General features: G+C 37.6%; 1 long non-coding RNA gene across 1 annotated transcript in view; it reads left to right on the top strand.

Annotated features, from left to right (window-relative positions):
- LOC307178384 overlaps positions 1-1,324 on the top strand; it is a 58,277-nt gene extending 56,953 nt beyond the window's left edge. The window contains exon 4 of the long non-coding RNA XR_013825191.1: positions 1,178-1,324. This is a non-coding gene — a long non-coding RNA (uncharacterized lncRNA). The remainder of the gene's footprint in view (positions 1-1,177) is intronic.
- The last annotated feature ends 19,456 nt before the right edge of the window (positions 1,325-20,780 follow it).

Below are 20,780 nucleotides of genomic sequence, written 5' to 3'. Positions count from 1 at the left end.
CTATCATACAGAGTGTAAAGAGGCATCATCTTCTGATTTGTGAAGAAATATTTTTGGTCTGAAATGGATTACCTTCCTTCATTATTGTCCATTTTCCATCATGTCTCTAATTCACTAACAGTAAGATAATCATGTTCTTCTAAATTTCGAAACTGCATAACAGCGTATTAGAAGACGTTTTAAACAGAATCCCTAAACTTAATTCTGTCCCCAAATCACTCTTCAGATCATGTAGACAACTGGGCATCTTTAGTGCTTAGGTAAAATTGTGCTTCTGTTGTAGGTAAAATGAGAAATGATAAGAAAGATACCGCTTCTTGGTCTAAATTTCCCAAGTTTCGAATTGTTTTGTAACTGGAGCAATCTGGCAAGAGGGAAAAGGAGCATGTGTGGAGATTTCTTGCTGATGGTGACAGAGCCTTGGGAAGTGTCAGAGGTAAATTGCTAGTGAGAGGTTGCTCGTGGCAGTGCTGTGTCTCCAGGGAAGAGGTTGAGGTTGAATCTTATCATGGGCAGTATTTGAATTCGATACATTGCAGGGTGAGTGGGAGTGGCGGTGCTATCTACCTTTTGCACACCTGTTCTCTTTGTGAGATTAAAATGTTTGCTTGGTCACTTTCATGTTTATTTAATCAGGGTATACTTACGTATCTTAGAAAAGGCAGGTAAATCACATCCTAAACTAATGTGACAGCAAAGACAAATTATACTTACCTGAATATTCAGAGCTTTTTCTGATGAGACAAGTTACATGAAAAAAATGTAAATTTGTTTATTCTTTAAAGATACAAAAATGGCAGTTGATGCAAATTAAGTGAATGAGATTCCCAAATATAAAACCACAGGATTTTATGATTCTAACTACATTTTAATCAGAAGAAGAGATCCCTTAAACAAAAACCCTTTAGTTAATTTAGGTGTGATAAGAAACTCAGAAATATACTGATGTTCACTGTAAATTCCATCCTGGTATTTACATTATGGAACATTTGCTGCTACAACAAATAAACAGAGTGAGTTGGTGTTAATAGCTCTTCTTTCACTGTTGCTTTTCCTGGAATTCAAGAACCAAAAGTAGGAGAAAGAGATGCCCCGGAACTCACCTGGAATTCAAATTTATTTATATTGATAGAAGCATTAGTTTAATAAATAAGAACATTCTTATCTTGCCTTACAGGGTTGTCTTGAAACTCTCCTGATGGAAGCCAAAAAAAAAAAAAAAGATGAGTTGAGAGGTTTACTAATAAATGGAGAAAATACAGGTTTGGAAAAGGCTTGTGCCTGTTAACTCCATTTCGGTGTCCAACAAGCTCAACTGGGACTTAAATGCCAAGTCTTGGTGAGTAAATTAGAACAACAGCATGCCAATGAGAAATGAGAGAGATAGTCATTGCACGTGGACCTGAGAGGCGCAAAAAACATGATGGTGATTATTGTGCTAATGTTTGCCGGAGGTGTCCTGCAAGCCTGAGCAAAGTCAGTTTCATCTCTTGAAGTCTGCTCCTTAATTGACACAAAATGCAAGTCCCTGGGATGAGATTTGGCTGCTACCTTAAGGGCTGTGGGTGCTTTATCTTAATGTTTTATTGATGGAATTCTGCTGTGCCCATCACTGGGACAGCATCAGGAGACTCATTAGTGAAACCAGCTCTCAGTTCCAAAGATCCTTTACTGATCCTCTTTGCTGATTTAAAAAGCAGTAAAGAGAAAGAGGGATATGAGCAGTGGCTAAAGGGTTATTTTCTACAGGAAGTCGTGAACTGCTTTTGACATTCCCTTGTTGTAACTAGGATTTTATTTCATTTTCTACTTTTACCTGTGGTTCCCCAAGAAGGAACACTTCTACAAATTGAATCTCTCTCCCTAGACAGGTTTTTTTGCCTCTTAAGCTGTGGCCAGTGTATACTCTGACTCAAATATGCTGAAGACTTGTAACTTTCTGAATAATCTACCTTGTCAGTTTAGAACAGTATTCAAAAATGTAAAAATTAGGGTTTTATTAATATCATGACTTTATATATCCTACATATTCACTAGGTATGTGTCCTTAAATTTCTTGGGTAATCTTCACCCCATAAACATAGATAATTTTTGAGAAGGATAATTCATCATTTAACTACATGTTCTTTGATCTCTTTACTTTTATAGGATTCTTCCTATAAACACAGTCCAAAATTGGAGAATAAAATCCTTTCATCAGGTAATTTCCAAAATTTTACTTCTGAAAATGTCATGTCATGTGCTAACACTGTACATAGACACCAAAATATTTTTAAAAGACAATAGGCACAGTATGCAAAAGATATCAAGAGCTATAAAACTGTACATACCCATAGGTTAATAGAATTTAGGAAAAGAAGATTTAGAAAACTTAAAAGAAGCATAAAGCAAAGACCTTTATCCTCCCTTTAGTAAGAATATTATGTCAGAACTGATTATGATAGCTCTACATATATTACATTAATAAATAAAATTAATTTTCATTCGTTGGCATAAGATTCAGGTACCCCTACTTAATAATGATTAACTATTAATGAAATTCAAAGATAAAGAGTGTTTCTAGTCATTGTGAGATACTTCTAGGCACCTGGGATACATAGGCCACATCCTAATCCCTAGTACCTGTAAATATGTTACTTTATATGTCAAAAGTGACTTTTCAGATGAGAGTAAGGTTACAGGTTTTGAAAGAGGGGTGCTTTATCCTAATCACATGCATTCTGAAAACTGATGGAAGAAGAGAGATGTGATATAAAAAATATTAGACTTGCTGTTACTGGCTTTGAAGATGTAGGATGGGGCCATTAGCCAAAGAAAGTAATGAATAGCCCTCATCTTATAAGCAGCAAGAAAAAGAAGGACCTGGTTCCTACAACCCCAAGAAGCTGTTATGCTAACAACCCAACGAGCAAGAAATAGATTCTCCCCTGGAGCCTCCAGGATGGGATATGATTTGCTGACACCTCGATTTTAGCCTGATGAGATTTGTTTCAGATTTCAGACTTAGAAAACTGTAAGATAATATATTTGTGTTGTCTTAAGTTTGTAAATTTTGGGTAATTTCTTATGCAGCAACAGACAACTAATACAGTATGTTATATATTTTGTCTTTTGCAGAATGGCCCTTACACATTGTTTTCTGAATACCCACTGATAAAGAACTTTAATAAGGTTCTACAGTGAAAGTACAGTCATGAAATATTCTCATACATATGAATTAGTCAAACTGACAGGGTTTGAAGTGGGGTGTTGAGGATGGTGTTCCATGCAGCTGATGGATTAACTATTAAAATAATATTTTTAGATAAAGCAATGGGATTACAAAGAAAGTTAATTATGTTGAAATAAAATTGTCCAAGTGTTTTAATTATGGCATAGAAATATAAGTGCTTCCTCATTAACATACTAAATAATCTCTTAAGTACTGTAATTTTTAAGTAGCATTATTATAAACAATATTTCAAGGTGTTTGAAACACAGTAATAAGATAAGAAAACATTTGTGGTAGCCACAAATGACAGTGTATTAAAGACTCTGTGCTTTGTTTCCTTCATTAAACATAAAACAAAAAATACTAAATTAGGTGTATTTTTTTCCACTCTGAATTCACAGAACTCCTAAATTCTATCATAAACACATGGATAAGAATTCCTTCTCTATGTCAATGGACTGATTCAACTCCAAATCAACCAGTGAAAAGTGACCTCTTAGAGATGATCAAAGAACAGGTATATTTTAAAGACTATCAACAGTTTATCTCTGAGTAACGTGAACCTATCACATTTTGGGGAACAGTTGGAATAACCATTTTCCTCAGCTCTTATCAGAATAGTAAATCCTTGATAGGTTAAGTAAACCAAATGGCACCCTCTCGTTTTACCCTTTGCTTATGATGGCAGAACTGAATTTTACAAATTTTAATGATCTCATTTTCTTTCAACATCTCGTATTAGTCACATGGAAAAGTGCCCTAAAACCAACAACAAAATAGGTGCTGTGTGCTGTGACACAAATATGATAATTGCACTGGAGATGCTCACAAACAGAAGTGAAATTAGGTATGTAAAGAAGTAATCGATAATACAGCAGATAAACCATATGTATACTTTATTAGGTCTGTGAGGGAGTGATGGGGTTGGATGGATGGGGAAGCCAGAAACAGTTAGGTGTGATTAGGCACTTGTTCAGAGAAGAGGTGAACTGAGCTGGTTCCTGAAGACTAGATACCCTGTAGATCAAGATTTTTCAACTTCACACTGTTGACATTTTGGCCTGAGTAAGCCTTTGTCATTGTAGATCGTCCTAGGGATTGTACAATGCTTGGTAATATTCTTGGTCTTTAACTACTAGATGCCAGTATCCTGTCCCCCAAGTTATGGCAGATGTGTCCAGATAGTTCCAAATGGCCCTGGGGAGCAAAATCACCCCTGAGCTGAGAATAAGTGCTCTAGGACCATGGTATACTCAAAGTATACTATAGGTCTCAACAGTATTAGCGTCACCTGGAAGCTTGTTATAAATACACAGTCTAAAACCTTCATTTTCACAAGATTCCTTGATGATTTGAATGTACATTGATTTTGAGAAGCATCCTTCTAGGCTGAGAGGCCTCCCAGAGATAGGAATAACATGTACATTGGCAAGAGGGCACGGCATAGAGAAATTCAAGTGGTTGGAGTGTACAGCAAGGGTGGGACGCAAGCCTGGAGAATCAAAAGAGCCAGAAGACAACTCACCTTGACAAGCTCGTAAAAGCATCCAGATACTCTCTGGGGAAAGGGAATCAGTGAATGGTTTTAATCAGAGAAAGAATCCGATCAGATTTGCCTTTAAAATATAATTTTATGTGTGTGCAGCTCTACTGTCACTTTAATTCAATGAGTAGATTAAGGAATGGGTGATTTGTGAATTTCTTTCATATCACACCTCAAATTAGCAACTGTTAGCTTTTCTGGTTAATTTAAGAAGATGACCTCTTCTGATCAAAGCAGCACAATGATGGTACAAGCAATTGTCAGGAAAAAATGCAGAGCAACATTCAATATTTCTTTAAGAAGGAAGTCGTGTAATGTCTGGAGAGACATCAGGTTAAGATTAAATCTTTATATCATGTTGAGATGGGTTTCCTGCTGTTCTAGAAATTAATTTGAGTTAATCATGATCTTTCCACCCTTTGTCATCCTTTTCTCCATAGCTGAATTAGTCGATAGCACAGCAGCCCTACAAACTGGGAGGCCTGATTTTTGAGTTTGGCCTGAGGATAGGAAGTCAAAAGCTGGCAGAAGACGGATGCTTTGCAGAGGTGACAAATTTCGTTTCCTGGATAAAGTTGCTGACTGCAATGTTCCAATTGGAGTAGCTTATCTGCCTCTCCAGATGTTGAAATAATGACAGATGCTCAGAGAAAGCTTGACAAGAGGAAGAAAAGACCCCGCTGAAGAGGCCAACCTGTTTGTATGTGGGAAAATAAAAGTAACACTTACTGAGATCCGTCTTCTGATGAGGTGTGTATATACACCATTATAGCTAAAAGATGGTGTTGCTGTACACACATCCATGGTGGGAAATTAGAGGATTTTGTGTTGTTGGAGATAGAGACAATACAGAATTATGATTCTTTTTCTCCCACAGGATTAATAAATCATTATATCACTTTATTAAATATGAAACGACCTCTGGTACCTGTGTTGAACGACATGACACCAGTTTCTAATGACTGGATGTGTACTACTGCATTTTTCACAGCTATGGCAGATAGGTGAATTCCTTATTGTGCACAAAATTTCCAGCACTTAATACTGAAGATGTGTTCTGAAGTCATTAACTTATTTCCAGATATCTAAATGAAGTATATAATTTAACACACAGTAAACAAGTGCAAGAGAAATCTTTTTTAACAAGTTGAAATTTGGGGCAGCTGCACAATAATTCACACAATATTGATCTTGGTGATAGATTAAAGCATGAATAGGTAATAGAGTGAATAAAAAGAATGATTAAGAGTTTGATTTATCTAAAATGCACATAAGTATACAGTGTTTGAAATGTCAATGATAACTGATGTGTGTGTGCTCATGTATGTGTGTGTGTGGAGAAAACGAAAATTGTGTTGTTTTATGTGTATCTTTTTCCGTATTGTTACATCTTTGTTTTTTCCTCTCCGATTTTTTTTTTTTTTAAGAGGTCATCAACCTCCTGTGAGAGAAACTTGTTCTCACCAGAGGAAAAGTCCCCAGTTGTAATATACGGTTTGTAAGATGAAAGAAACATTTCTCCAAACATTTCACCTCTCCTAAGAGGTTTCTTTGCATCTTACTTGGACTGCTGAAAGAACGTTTTCACAGTATCCTTTGCAGTAACTTTTCATTCATGGCTGAAAAGCACTTATCATGAAATTCTTTCTGCAGTGAGTTGGAATCTGACTCTCCATTGTGGCCTCTGAACCATACTCCTCAAGTAAATCACTATATGACTGAATCTGAAAGCTGTACTTCAGCTAGATTAATGAGCTTACCAAAGAGGGTACATGGGGAAATCAGAAAGAGAGAAGAATTGTAGAGTAGTCAGGGTATGGCCTTTATAATCAGACTTGGGTTGAAACAGAACATTCCATAGCTTCCTGGTACTGTTTTGGAATGTGACACCTCTCAGACTTCCCTTAGTACCTCTAAATAAGCCACAGAGGAGACAGCACGTTTATATTACATTTGTTTACACATATAAAGAAACTAGAATGCCAGAACTTTCTGAGGGTGTAGCAAGGGCTGCTTCACAGACAATATGTTTTTCTCAAGTCCTTAAATGGGCATTTAGGGAAAAGTACAATCATTTGAGTCTTCTGAACATCCACGTGAAGTGAGTAACAGAAATGGATATATAATTAAAAAAAAAAAATTCCTGATGAGTAAATCAGAGAATATGCTTATGTTTTCTCTTTGCTATCCATTATCTATATCGTTGGAGAAGAGATAAGGTAGGGGCTATACAAACTTATGCAATTAAAAATTATGGTTCCTTCAGGTATATTTGTGTTGCAGGATCTGTATTCCAAAATGATTTGGCCAATTACTAAATCACATTTCCAGTCTGTGATACACATAACACATACTTGTTTTAGTATAGTTGGATACCCCTTGGCCAAAATGCATATGTTTTTCTGCAGTAAAAAACACTTAACAGAAAATTCACTGTCTTAACCGTTTTTAAGTGTATGATATTGTGAACTGTATGCACATTGTCAGCAATAGGTCTCTAGAACTTTTTCATCTTGCAAAACTGAAACTCCATATCCATTGAACATCAGTTCCCCATTCCTCCCTCTCCCAGCCTGTGACAACCACCATTCTACTTTCTGATTCAAAGAGTTTGGCTATTTGGGATATCTTATATAAGTGAAATCATGCAGTATTTGTCATTTTGTGACTGGCTTATTTCACTTTGCATAATATCCTCAAAGTTCATCAATGTTGTGGTACATAACAGGATTTTCTTTTTTAAGGCTAAATAATATTCCATTGTATGTATATACTGAATTTTATTCCTCTGTTGATGGACATTTAGGTTGCTTCCATCTTTTAGCTATTGTGAATAATGCTGCAGTGAATATGGGTGTGTATATATCTTTTAGACCCTGTTTTTAATTCTTTTGGATATATACCCAGAAGTGGAATTGCTAGAGCATATGTTAATTCTATTTTTAATTTTTCAGAAACCCCATACATTTTTCCATAGCAGCTGCACCATTTTACATTTCCACCAACAGTGTACAAGGGTTCCTTTTTCCCCTTGCATCCTTACAATCATTTGTTATTTTCTGGGTGTTCGTTTGCTTGTTTTTTTTTGTTTGTTGTTTTGCGGTACTCGGACCTCTCACTGTTGTGGCCTATCCCGTTGTGGAGCACAGGCTCCGGACGTGCAGGCTCAGTGGCCATGGCTCACGGGCCCAGCCGCTCCACGGCATGTGAGATCTTCCCGGACCCGGGCATGAACCCGTGTCACCTGCATTGGCAGGCGGACTCTCAACCACTGCGCCACCAGGGAAGACCCGTTTGCTTGTTTTTAATAGTGATCAACCAAATGGGTGTGAGATGATATCTAATTGTGGTTTTGATTTGCATTTCCCAGTTGATTAGTGGTGTTAAACATCTTTTCATATGCTTGTTGGCCGTTTGTATATCTTGTTTTTTTTTTTTTTTAGCGGTACGCGGGCCTCTCACCGTTGTGGCCTCTCCGGTTACCGAGCACAGGCTCTGGACGCGCAGGCTCAGTGGCCATGGCTCAGGGGCCCAGCCGCTCCGCGGCATGTGGGATCCTCCCGGACCAGGGCACGAACCCGTGTCCCCTGCATCGGCAGGCGGACTCTCAACCACTGCGCCACCAGGTAAGCCCTGTATATCTTCTTTGGAGAAATGTCTTTTGATATCCTTTGCCCATTTTTTAATTAGGTTATTTTGGTGGTTGTTGAGTTGTAGGTATTTTTTACATATTCTGGATATTAATACCTTATCAGATATATGTTTTGCAGATATTTCCTTCCATTCCATAGGTTGCCTTAATTTTGACTTTTATAGTGCTTTGTACTTTATGAAATATGATCATAACTTTTTAAAAAAATTTCTCTTTCAAGACATTCTTTTTATTTTTTTATTATTTTTTAAAATTAAAAAAAATATATTTATTTATTTATTTGGTTGTGCCAGGTCTTATTTGCAGCAGGTGGCTTCCTTAGTTGTCACATGAACTCTTAGTTGCAGCACGCACGTGGGATCTAGTTCCCTGACCAGGGATCGAACCCGGGCTCCCTGCATTAGGATCTCAGAGTCTTAACCACTGTGCCACCAGGGAAGTCCCTATGATCATAACTTCTATCTTGGACTTTTATATATTCCTCAATGAAATTGCAACCTAGTATCAATGGATTTTAATGTTGTAGCATTAGATTTAATACAAATATTCCCTCTACCACTTCTACCTATACCAACAGGTATATACATTCTCATTCTTTTTTTCTCTGTCTCTCATGTTCTTTTCCCCAGTATTTTCTAGTCTGTATTGAATTCCCATTTGAAGTTTTCACTTTTTCATGAAGTTAAAATTTATGGTAAGACACATGATATTAGTGAAAATATAATTGTGTTTAGGGAATAGTATGAAACTATCCGATTTTCATTTATAGCAATTAGAAATACCATGGGACACAATATAGGAGTTTTGAAGACTCAAATTGCATTATAAGATCAAATACCTTACTTATATATCATATTGTCTGATCTGAAAGTCTGGTCACATGGATGAAAAAGGACTCTTTGTGCTTCTTCAGAAAGCAGCAGCAGTCTGGGATTGAAATTTTGTAATATTTTAAGTTGATGGACCAAGGATAGAATATTTAGAATATGGTATCTCGTAGAAATTCCAGGCCCTATGAAAATTTCTAAAAGTAGTAATAGAAAATAAATCCAAAGAATGACCTCAATTCAGTAATAGCTATAATGATATATAATACTTTGCCAGTAACTATTATACATGCTTAACTTGTAATATGTCCTTTAATCTGCACTACAACCCAATATGATTGATAGTGTTATTACTCTCATTTTGCAGATGAGAGTTCAAATGTAATGGAACATGCCCATGGTTACAAATGTGGTATGTGGAAGTGAGCAGATTTGAACCCGGGAAGTCTGACAGGTTCCATGTGCTTCCCTACTCCATATTAACTCCTTTTTTGCTTACCTGCTTTAATGGCTTGAATATATTATTTATTAGATCAGCATATCAATATATAAATGAAAATTATTAATTGTCTAAAATCTGAGATTAAGAATATTTAAAATAACATGTCCTTGGAAATTGATGGCTTATGTCTGTTTTGCAAATATTTAATGTCGAGGAGCAGACAGTGCCTTTTGGTTGGAAAAGGATTTTGTTTTCATTAGAAACCTGGTTTAGAATAATTTGTCTCTTTTATAATGAGGTGAATGGCCAGATTTGCTAAATTGTGTTTCATGAGACCTAATTAAAATCAGGTGAGAGGGCAAGCATGCGTCACCATGTTGTTTTTAATAAAATGCAAATCAAATGGGACTAATTAGGGAGAGTGACAGCCTTCATTAGATTCCTTGGAGATTGCAAAATAATACGGTTAACTTTCCTGATGATCCAAGAAACTATAGAACTCGGAGCTCATCTTTAGTCACTAAAATGTTCCAAGTGTAGAAGTAAACACAATCTGAATTCTTTACTTTTCTCTGTTACTCATTACCTGTGGGACCTCAGAAGAGTTACATTAGATGAGTTTCTCTATTTACTAAAGCACAGCATTTGAATGGAAATATGTTTGTAGCCAGAGTTCTGTGTGGCAGTTGTGGCCCTAGGCCTTGGACAGCTCCCTCATGAAAAGTGCTGTAGGGGAGCAAAACCTGCCACCCCAAAATGTCTCCTTGGCACCTGGATTATTTGAATCTAAAAACACACCCAAAAGATTCAGAAAGAAACTGACCTTCTTTCTAACTGCCTGAAGAATGTAGATAGAGGATCTGTTCCAGGAAGATAACTATAGTATGCATTAGGTGTACCAGCAGGGAGGAGCCCAGCAGAGTCTGTGAAAATTCCTCTCTTTGTGTCCCTCTGTCTCTGCAGGGCCCAGCCAACATTTGTTTACCAAATATTTGTTCTTCCGTCTCCATGAGAATTGCTGTCCTCCCCTTTGAAGTCCCAAACCACTGCCCCAGTTTCCTCTTTTGTCTTTAACTAAAGATGGTGTTTAAGGTGAGGGTTTTAGCCATTTTGACAAGTTACCTAGTTCTCCTGGGTCTCTCCCACATACACCTGTTATTAAACTTTCGTTCGATTTTCTCCTGTTAATCTGTCTCCTTCAATTTAATTCTTAGACCAGCCAGAAGAACGTAGAAGAGTAGAGGAAATTTTCTTCCTCCTTGACACTGCTTACAAAATAGTTCGGGAAGAAAGATATATAAATAGACGAATAATTCTGAAATAATCACAACATATATTGGGACTTTTTTTCCCCCCAAAGAAATTGATGTTGGGGAGGTGTAGAAGTATGTTAATGAAGGTTTACAGTAAATGTTACCAAACTCAGGTTTGACTGCTCGCCACTTGAAAGCCAGTACTCAAGAGACAAGTGTTGGTTGGAAAGGAAAGTTTGCTTTATTCAGGAGGCCAGCAACCAGGGAAGAAGGTGGACTCATGTCTAAGAACCAACTCTGAAGATTCTGCTGGACCATGAAAGTTTTTAAAGGGAGAAAGGGAAAGTTAATTACAGTTAATCATTTGCGGAGGAGGTCAGAGTCTTCCTTATCTTCCACTGTGTGCAGACTTTCTTCTGATTGGTTGGTGGTGAGGTAACAGGGTAGTGTTCCAGGACTCTTGTGAAGTTGCCATCCTCCACCTGGGTGGGGGCCTTAGTTCCTGCAGAGGAACTGGAAGATACTGTTTTGTGTATTCCTTGAGGAGGAACCAGGACCCTGCCCCATGGCTGCACAATTGTTTCTTGACTGCTCCTCCTTTGTTTCTGCATCCCCTCCCTTGCCTGATTAGCAACTGTTTGAATCTGCCCTTTGGAACTCAGTCAGGGAAGGTCAAGGAGGCTGAATGAAGCCTATTTTTTTTTTTTTTTTACAAACATGAAACGTGAGACCCAGAAAGGATTTGTACCCAGGAGGGCCCCATGGGGTCTTGCTCGGTTTCAGTCCTCCCTTTTCTTTGATACTTTTCAATATTGAGGAGAACAGGTGTTGAACAAGGAAGGGAATACCATTTTAGATAGGTTAATCATAAACACTTTGAGGAACTTGGTTTTAGGGGGACTAGGTTTCATAAAGGCCTGGGAGGTAGCAAGGGTCAAGCTTTCTGCTTTAGCTAAGTGACAGTTGCTCTGAACTTAATGTGAGAAGTCCCAGACACAAAATCACCTACAGGTTACATACTGATAATCGTCTCCCCAGTGAACAGAACCAGCTAGTGTGAGGTCAGGACATTTATCGTCCAGTGTCAGAGTGTGATTTCACATCCAGAGAGGCCACAGTTGCTGTAGGGACTTGAAATAGTGATGCTGCCTCACGTGATCTCAATTTCTTCATCCTTAAATTCAAAGGGTTGGTGTAATTGAATATTATTCAGCATTGAAAAGGAAACAAACTACCCACATATGCTACAGCATAGATGAACCTCAGAGTTACTATGCCAAGTGAAAGAAGTCAGGCGCAAAAGACAACATGTTGTATGATTCTGTTTATCTGAAATGTTCATAATATGGATATTCGTAGAGACAGGAAGTAGAATAGTGGTTACCTAGGGTTAGGAGTGGGAACAAAGATTGTCTGCAAATACGTATGAGGAATCCCTGGGATGACTGAAAGCTTCTAAAACTGAATTATTATGATGATTGCACAACTCTGTAAATTTACCAAAACTATTGAATTGAATAATTAAAATGGGTGTATTTTACGATATGTAAGTTGAAACTCAATAAAACTGTTATCAAAAAATATCAATAGAAAGAAAATTTGACCTATGGGGATAAATTCCTGAAGGCCTTCCTAGGCCTGAAATCCTCTGATTCTATGATTCCAAGTATAGTTTTCTTAAAATTCATTTTCTGTATTTTTTCTTTAGTTTTTAAATTAAATCAAGATATCCTTATTTAAGGATAATGGCCTCAACAAAGATGTTTATTATCAGTTGCTCTGAACAATGTGCAAAATGTTTGCCTGGCGCTTCTTACTGTCTTTCTACTCAGGTCTGAAAATGCTTATTTTCCTCATCTCACTATATGCCGTGTAGTTTACTCTGACCAAATAAACTTCCTCTGAAAGGAAAAATTAGGGATACAAATTTAGACCCTACTGAATCTTTGTCCTCTAAGTGATCTAATTCTTAAGATTTTCGGAAGATTTATTACCCTTTCTAAAATGAGCTGTGGAGGTCTACACCTTAATTAAGATAATTTAAGTATTATTATTTAGGTCTTCTGAAGGGAAGGGGTTCTGCTCTGTTTCATAATAATCAGCTTCTTCTAGGGGACAGTGAGCAACATGAATCATCAGTGTTCTTAGCAGAAGTTAATTTTGCTTGTTAAAAATGAACGTATGCATCTTAGCATTATCTTCTTATTTAGAATATTCGGATTTCTTGTCTGGTCAGCCTTACAGAAAAGAAAAAAAAAAGAGAGCTCATGTGCAGATTTTGTAATAGTACACACGTGTCTTTTGCCACCCAAGTGCTTCCTTCATTTATTCAACAATGCTTGAACTTCCATATATCCATAATTAGGGATGACATAAAAGTGAATATAACCTTGGCAGAGAAGATATGGACTTTAAGTTCCTTCTTTGATTTCTCCTTTCATTTCTTCTTTTCTTCTTTCTATACAGACTGTAAACTCCATGAAGTGAGGGATGAGGTAGGATTTTCCTTTCCATTGTATTCCTAGCACATCTCAGATAGCCTTGTTCAGTGGATAGATATTGGTGGATGAGAAAGTGAACAGTTTACATGACTGTGCAAAGTCACAGTAATGAATCCTGAGAAATGAAACTGTGAATGAAACAGATCTGGCTGCTATTATCATGTGGTGTGAAGAACACAGGAATTCGACAAATTATGATGCACGTGAAGGTCACAAAAGAGAATAAACAAAACATGTTTCCACACTCCTCGGTTACCATTTATAGCAGTAATTCTCATCCTCGTTGCATGTTAGAATCTGTGAAAAACTTATAAGGAAAATAGCAAAGTCTCTGACTCACACAAGGGCAAAATTAGAATCACGGAAATGGGACCAGGGCAGTGGTATATTTTTAAACTTCTAGGTAATTCTAGTATATAACTAGGTTTGAGGTCTTCTGATCTGCAGAGTCATGATAATCCAGTCTGGACAGGGGCACGGACATCTCTGCTGTCCTACAGACTCTGGTAGCCTCTTACCTGTTGGCTTTCTCTACTCAGGTGGGACTCTGGCCTTTTACACCCTAAACCCCACCCCACATCCTTGCAGACTGTTCACACAGTCCTCAATATCAAGTTGTATTAAGAGAGCATTTAATTTAGCAAATAATACTCTATCTACCCAGTCTTCAAAAATAGAAATGTTCTGACTTCTCCCTGTGTACATTGAATTACTCAACAAGCCTGTCAATCTCACTGTCTGTATTTATTTATTTATAATTATTTATTCATTTGGCTGTGCCGGATCTTAGCTGCGGCACAAGGGATCTTTAGTTGTGGTATTTGAACTAGTTGCGGCATGTGGGATCTAGTTCCCTGACCAGCGAACGAACCTGGGCCCTCTGCATTGGGAGTGTGAAGTCTTTAGCTGCTGGACCACCAGGGAAGTCTGTGTATTTATTTTTTTATTTTACATCTTTATTGGAGTATAATTGCTTTACAATGGTTTGTTAGTTTCTGCTTTATAAAAAAGTGAATCAGTTATCCATATACATACATCCCCATATCTCCTCCCTCTTGCATCTCCCTCCCAGCCTCCATATCCTACCCCTCCAGGTGGTCACAAAGCGCAGAGCTGATCTCCCTGTGCTATGCGGCTGCTTCCCACTAGCTAGCTGTTTTACATTTGGTTGTATATATAAGTCCATGCCACTCTCTCACTTTGTCCCAGCTTACCATTCCCCTCCCGGTGTCCTCAAGTCCATTCTCTACATCTGCGTCTTTATTCCTGTCCTGCCCCTAGGTTCTTCAAAACCATTTTTTTTTTTTTTTTTTTTTTAGATTCCATATATATATGTTAGCATATGATATTTGTTTTTCTCTTTCTGACTTACTTCACTCTGTATGAGAGATTCTAGGTCTATCTACCTCACTACAAATAACTCAATTTCGTTTCTTTTTATGGCTGAGTAATATTCCATTGTATATATGTGCCACATCTTCTTTAACCATTCATCTGTCGATGGACACTTAGGTTGCTTCCATGTCCTGGCTGTTGTAAATAGAGCTGCAATGAACATTGTGGTACATGACTCTTTTTGAATTATGGTTTTCTCAGGGTATATGCCCAGTAGTGGGATTGCTGGGTCATATGGTAGTTCTATTTTTAGTTTCTTAAGGAATCTCCATACTGTTCTCCATAGTGGCTGTATCAATTTACATTCCTACCAACAGTGTAAGAGGGTTCCCTTTTCTCCACACCTTCTCCAGCATTTATTGTTTGTAGATTTTTTGATGATGGCCATTCTGACTGGTGTGAGGTGATACCTCATTGTAGTTTTGATTTGCATTTCTCTAATGATTAGTGATGTTGAGCATCCTTTCATGTGTTTGCTGGCAATCTGTATATCTTCTTTGGAGAAATGTCTATTTAGGTCTTCTGCCCATTTTTGGATTGTGTTTTTTTTTTTTTTTTGATATTGAGTTGCATGAGCTGCTTGTAAATTTTGGAGATTAATCCTTTGTCAGCTGCTTCATTTGCAAATATTTTCTCCCATTCTGAGGGTTGTCTTTTCGTCCTGTTTATGGATTCTTTTGCTGTGCAAAAGCTTTTAAGTTTCATTAGGTCCCATTTGTTTAGTTTTGTTTTTATTTCCATTTCTCTAGGAGGTGGGTCGAAAAGGATCTTGCTGTGATTTATGTCATAGAGTTTTCTGCCTATGTTTTCCTCTAAGAGTTTTATAGTGTCTGGCCTTACATTTAGGTCTTTAATCCATTTTGAGTTTATTTTTGTGAATGGTGTTAGGGAGTGTTCTAATTTCATTCTTTTACATGTAGCTGTCCAGTTTTCCCAGCACCACTTATTGAATAGGCTGTCTTTTCTCCACTGTATATTCTTGCCTCCTTTATCGAAAATAAGGTGACCATTTGTGTGTGGGTTTATCTCTGGGCTTTCTATCCCATTCCATTGATCTATATTTCTGTTTTTGTGCCAGTACCATACTGTCTTGATTACTGTAGCTTTGTGGTATAGTCTGAAGTCAGGGAGCCTGATTTGTCCAGCTCCGTCCTGTATTTATTTTTAAAGTCATTTTTCTCCATCTCATCAGCTATGGTGAGACTTCATAATCTATGATCTAGTGACTGCATTGGTATCCTAAATATTTTCTTTCTCCCCTCTCCAGTTTACTTGGTAGTCCCAGAGCAAAGTTATCTCCCTATAACTCACATCATGTTATCCTCTGCTTTATAAATACCCTGAGTAAAGATAAGACAAAACAAAGCAAAGTTCCTTCAGAATAGCCTGTTATAAAAATTTTAGACTCCTTAAGGTAGCAAACACAACTTTTTACATAGTTTGAATCTAGCACTTACTTCTAATCTCTTCTCTACCTGCTTCTCCTCTACCCTGTAAGTCATTTGCCTTAATTGATCTGTTTTTTAAACCTCTCCTAATCTGTATCTGCCACACTTCTGAACTCAAATGCCTTTCTCCCCTACATCCCTGAAACTCCCCACCACCTATTCAGAAGCGTGCCTGTTTTTCTTCAAAGCCAAGTTGAAATGCAAATTCCTGTGTGAACCCTTACCTGTATTCTGCTTTTTAGGGATTTGAAACATGTTATTGGTTTTAGCAGAGGAAATAAGAGTTACTCTTAAGAGTTACTCTTAGCCCTTCTAATCCTGATTATGTGACCAAAGATAAGGCTTATATTAAGCAATGGATTTTATTTAAAGCTTACAGTTCTACCCGTTCCTCCAAAATCACCAGGAGTTTGCTTGAGTCATTGATTACTTACAAGTGAATACTGGAAAACTGTGGATATGCAGAATGGTTACTTTTTATAAATCAAAATTCCGGAAATAAGGTTGAAACTGGGATGCCAGATCTGATCAGTGTAAGTCTGTCTTTGTATTCTTCAGCATCATAAATACAGCTTACAAATACTTTACTATGCTCTAGAGTATAGGAGAAAAAATTTAAATGAATATTCAGTGTGATTTGTGGAAAGACAGCTTAGAAGTGTATATCTTGCAGTGGAACTGTTCTTATGAAATATTATTGCCCCTCAAATATATATACCATTCTGTCTTTTTAACATTTTTCTTCAACACTTTTCCAATAATTGTGACTGGAGAATATAGACTGTGTAATTACTATGGGTGATTTAGTACCGTAGCTAGAGTATAGAACTGGAGCTTTTTTGGCACTTGATTCATAACTCAAGGAACCACTGAAACTTTAAACCACCAGGAAGCCCACATATTATGAGAAACAGTAACTAGGGAAAGTCTGGGGATACATGGTAGGACATTGTATCCTCACATAATAAAGCAGGTTATTAGATTTCCTAAAATAAGTAATCTCAGAAGAATGACTGTATATTGCTGACTGCATGAGTCACCCTGAAGACCCACTTCTATTTAGAGAGTGAATCTCTTGGATTAGAAGATTTGCATTTAAATGGTCTGTTTCCCCCTTGCAGCTACAGGTTTCTGCATAGGATAATACTGCTCTTTCTTTGTGCAGCACATACAGAAAGGGTCATAATAAATCCCATCGTTGTGATGATCCAGGAGTTTATCAGAGGACTTTGAAGGTATTCTAACAGATGTATTTGAAGTATGTTTTCCTGTATCTCCTTTTGGGAGTTGTGAAATATATTTAGGATAATTAACTGTTTCCCTGCAGGCTATCTTTATGAATTTGAGAAAGATGCCATCCATTTTCTTAGTAAATTAAAGAAAAACACATATTTGAAAACTAACTGCTAATTTCAATAGCAAAATAGGCAATAGTTTAACACTTATAACAGTCTCTTTCTAATACTGCATGCCTCTTAGAGAAATTAAGTAAATAGAGAATGAAAGGAAATATAACCCAGAATCTTGGTGTTGACTATTTCTCATATAGAACCTTAGAAAGAGCCACTATGGCTGGAAATTATCTCTCATATTATATGGTATGACATCCTAAGTTTAGAAATTATTTGTCCAGTTTGCAAAAAGGGAGACTTATGACTAGAATAATTCAAAGGATGTAGAAACATTTGGGGCTTGTTGTAGATGTTTTGTCAATATCAACATGCTTTTAAGACCCTTATGAGACTTAGTCCAATGTACTCTCCATTACAACAAGAGGTGCCTGTAATGGAAATGTCTGTATGAAGTGGATAAGAGACAGGGGAGGAAGAAGAGCTTTGTTCCCATCTTGTGAATGTGTGTGTGTATATAAAACACTTCCAAACTTGAGCTAATGGAAGGATATATCCCCTGCTCTTTGTTAGAATATATCAACACATCACAATTTCAAGTCTCACTAATTATTTATTAATTTATTTTGATTCCAGTATAAATACAAACAAGATTTATTTCCTTAGGAAAACTAAACACAACTTACAAAAAAAGAATAAACGTAAAAATTGCTAGGAAAAGCAGCTGCAGAAAGAATAGTAAGTAAAGGAGGGCATCTTATCATATACTAAACATATCTCATAGCTTCTTTTTAAAAAAAACAAACAAAAACTCCAAGAAACAATGTAGTACTGTCATATAAGTAGAGGAAACAGTGAAATAGAGTCCATAAGAATTCGTAAGTGAAACTGAGCTGGACCCAGTGGGGCCCTCCCATATACAAATCTTTTCTGTGTCTCCCATTTCTTCTTTGTAGGAAATAGGCTTCATTCAGCCTCCTTAACCTGCTCTGAGTTCCACAGGGCATATTCAAACAGTTGCTAATCAGGGAAGGGCGGGGATACAGAACAAAGGAGGAGCAGTCAAGAAACAACTGTGCAGCTATGGGGCAGGGTCCTGGTTCCTCCTAGAGGAATACACAAAACAGTATCTTCCAGTTCCTCTGCAGGAACTAAGGCCCCCACCCAGGTGGAAGATGACAACTTCAGTCTGAGTACAAGAGTCCTGCAACACCACCTTGTTACCTCACCACCAGCCAGTCAGGAGAAAGTCTGCACACGCTGGAAGCTAACAAAGACTCTGACCCTCTCCCCAAATGATTAATTGTGATTAATTTCCCCTTTCTCCCTTTAAAATCTTTCTTGGTCCAACAGAATCTTCAGAGTTGGTTCTTAGACATGAGTCTGCCTTCTCCCCAGGTTGCAGGCCTCCTGAATAAAGCATCCTTTCCGTTTCCACCAACACTTGTCTCTCAAGTACGGGCTTTTGAACAGCAATCAGCCAAGCCTGAGCTTGGTAACAGATTATGGCACCCAGTGTGGGGCTGCGCCCTCGTGGTGTCTGGCTCCTCTGGGTCTCCTGGAGTAGTCAACTGGCCATGCGGTGTGCCAGGACGATTGAGACAAGCCAGCTGCTCCTGGCTAGCCGGCCCCGAGAGGGTTATTTTCAGGGATGTCTCAGCAGCTGCTGAAACTGTTTCACGGATTCTTCCTGTTTCTCTCCTGTTTGGCACTGGCTGCCAGCTTTTGCTTTTGGTTGGTGGAAATGGAAATGTGCGTCTGATACAAGCTGATGAGCACCAGGACTGGTGAGCCCACCAGTGTGCATGTGGGCAACCTTCCCCTTGTGCTGTTTTGGCATTTTTCCAGTTGGTTCGGACGTGCGTCTGCCGTCGAAGGCAGTTTGTGTTGGGGAAGCCTTGTTTGGGACCCTGTACGAGTCATCCTCTTGGCGAATTTGTGACGGATCTGTCTTTTGGTATGTGTGTATTCCATCTGTATGATTGATATCCTTGTTGCCTTTTTGTACAATGGGAAACTCAGGTTCAGTCCCACCTCACAGCCCCTCGGGGCATATTCTGGGTGATGGGAAGGATTTTAGCTATGATCCTATGACAAAAGAAAGAAAATTACTCTTTTAACACTGTGTGGCCACAGTATTCTTTAGATTGCAGAAAAAATTGGTTAAGATGAAACAACTTTGAAATTCCAAAACTGGTTCCTTTTGTATATGCAGTTAGAAAAAGCTGGCTTGATAAGGCATCTTTTCAGAATTCTGACTGTGAGGGAACAAGTCCTTCTAGGAGGAACTTGCATGTCCCTCCCCATGCTCTTAAAATGTAAATATTCTGCCTGGGCTTTCAGGAACTTATCTGATCTATAGTCCCTGAGACTGAGAGAAAAAGAAAAGTCCTTTTTAAATTCAAGCAGAAAAACTGTGAGATCTCTGTTTCTGTCTTTATGTAAAAATTAACTTGCGAATGAGCTCTTTTTAATTGACTTAAAAGTAAGCACTTACAAATTAAATACTGCTAAATATAAAAGAAACTGGCTGGAATGAATTTCAGGTTCACATGATACTTAGTACTGAATATCTGGTATTAAAGCTAGTTTAATAAGCTTGTTATTTGATTAATATAGAAATGTCTTTAGAATCACCAATATTAAGTATAATACTTTTACTGTACCTAGGTTTACTAGAAGTCAAATAGGACCTTATTATATCTGTTACAAATTTGTCTGCAAGGAAAATAACTTGATATGATGAAACTTCAGGTAAATGTAAGTGAGATAAGAGGGTTTTTTGGGTGAATTTGTTAGGAATAATTATGTTTTGCAAATGTCTGCTTTAAGGATAGTCCCTGCAGATTTTGGTAATTTTAAACTAAGTTAAATGATGAGAATTCATTGACTCTCTGGGTCATTTCAAACAGGATGAAATATTGGAAGGTTAGTTGCTGGATGGATCTAAGGTTACCTACCTTTGCCTTCTTAGGACAGGAAGACTAAAGCATTAAGTTTTCCAATCAGGAAATGCTGGTATGACAAACAGTTCACAATTACTTGGTTCTCAGTTTTTATTAGAGGTTAAGTTTTTAAGGGTTAAAATTATAATATGTGTAATTAAAGCTACAACAATAAGAGAAACATTTCAGTAATTCAGGAAAGTAAGATGTGTGA

This window comes from Stenella coeruleoalba, assembly GCF_951394435.1.
Source record: "Stenella coeruleoalba genome assembly, chromosome: 20".
NCBI classification, from domain to species: Eukaryota; Metazoa; Chordata; class Mammalia; order Artiodactyla; family Delphinidae; genus Stenella; species Stenella coeruleoalba.
Note: the sequence above shows the minus strand (reverse complement) of the source record. Positions and strands in the feature narration are given on the sequence as shown.